Source organism: Athene cunicularia (assembly GCF_003259725.1).
Source record: "Athene cunicularia isolate RWA chromosome 2 unlocalized genomic scaffold, athCun1 chr2_part1, whole genome shotgun sequence".
Classification (NCBI taxonomy): Eukaryota; Metazoa; Chordata; class Aves; order Strigiformes; family Strigidae; genus Athene; species Athene cunicularia.
Genome location: NW_020799095.1, coordinates 43520716 through 43522076, shown reverse-complemented (window position 1 = coordinate 43522076; position 1361 = coordinate 43520716).

Below are 1361 nucleotides of genomic sequence, written 5' to 3'. Positions count from 1 at the left end.
GATCTCTAGCACTCGGGGGGCGGGCGGGCGGTGAGGAGCCGCCCCCGGGCGCAGTGGCTACTTCGGGCTTGTCCCGTAACTCGGGGCGGAGGAGGTACAGCTTGGGATCCCCGGGCCGTGCCATCCCAGATGGGATTTGTCTTGTTTGCCGCAAGCAGAGAAGGCCTAGGTAGGAAGAAATCCGTATCTTCAGTTTTGCTTTGCTTTCCGTTACGGAAAGGTGTGGAGGAGCCTAAGTTCACCCCTCGCTCTTGAATGTGTTGAACAGACCTTTTACTTCAGTACTTTTCTTCACAGCGTACTTTTTTGGCATGCTTGTAAACTAAAAGTGCTTTTTTTTTCCCCCTGATAGAAGTGGTTTAGTTGAAATGTGCTCTGTATTTATTAACTCGGAGTAGGGTCAGTAGTAAAAGTTTATTGTGGGTGAAGGTGGTAGCAGCCAGGTGTTTTAAAGTTGCTGTTGCCAAGTTCCAAGCTGAGTTGAAAATCGTCTCTGATAGGTAAGGAACATAGCTTATTGACAGTTTTTGCTGGATTTGGGAGAGGGCAGCAAGTTGGGAAGACATTTAAGACCAGCCTTACTGTTTGTAGCAACTCTTTATACTGTTACAGTTTTACTGTCAGCTCTCCTTGGCTGCTGAAAACCTGTGCTGCAGGCTTAAGCCATTCTCATGAAGACATTAGAAAATATTATTCAAAATACTGAGCAAATTTGTTTTGAATTCTGAATAAACTATTTGTTCAGTTCTTGTTTGGGTACAGTAACACCACAGAAGCTAAATTTATAACAATGCTAAGGGAGCAAATGGTCAAGCTTGTGACATTGCATAGTCAATCAGTGATCAAGCCCTGAGTTTTTAGGATATAAAGTGTCAAAACCCGATAAGAGCAAGGTGTTGACATGGAGGGAACAGCTGGAATGAAACTAGGCTCAGCCTCTCTGGTCCTCTGAGGTGGCAGTTACTGCTGCTGCCTGCTGACCTTAATTTTGTTTACTCTTTGGAGATCCTTGTACTCTAGTTAGGAGGGATTTTATGTTCAGCAGATGATCAAGAGCCTGGTGGTTAAAGTACCTTTTAGTTTGCTGGATTATGTTGTCAAAGAAGATTTGTTTGGACCAGTGAGTAAATGTATTTACAGATCTTGTCCCTGTGATTTACTTTTTTGTGGTTCTTTATTTTAAGCAACCAGAATGCTAACTAGCGCAGAATATTGGTCTAACTTTGTTTCCTCCTCTTTGCTCTTATGCTCCTTTTCAGTGAAGAACAAAAGGGCGTTTGAAATGGACGATAATTTAGGATTAAATTTTCTTAAATAATCTCAGACATTGGAGGCAAAATTTAAATTGCTACTCTTACTGG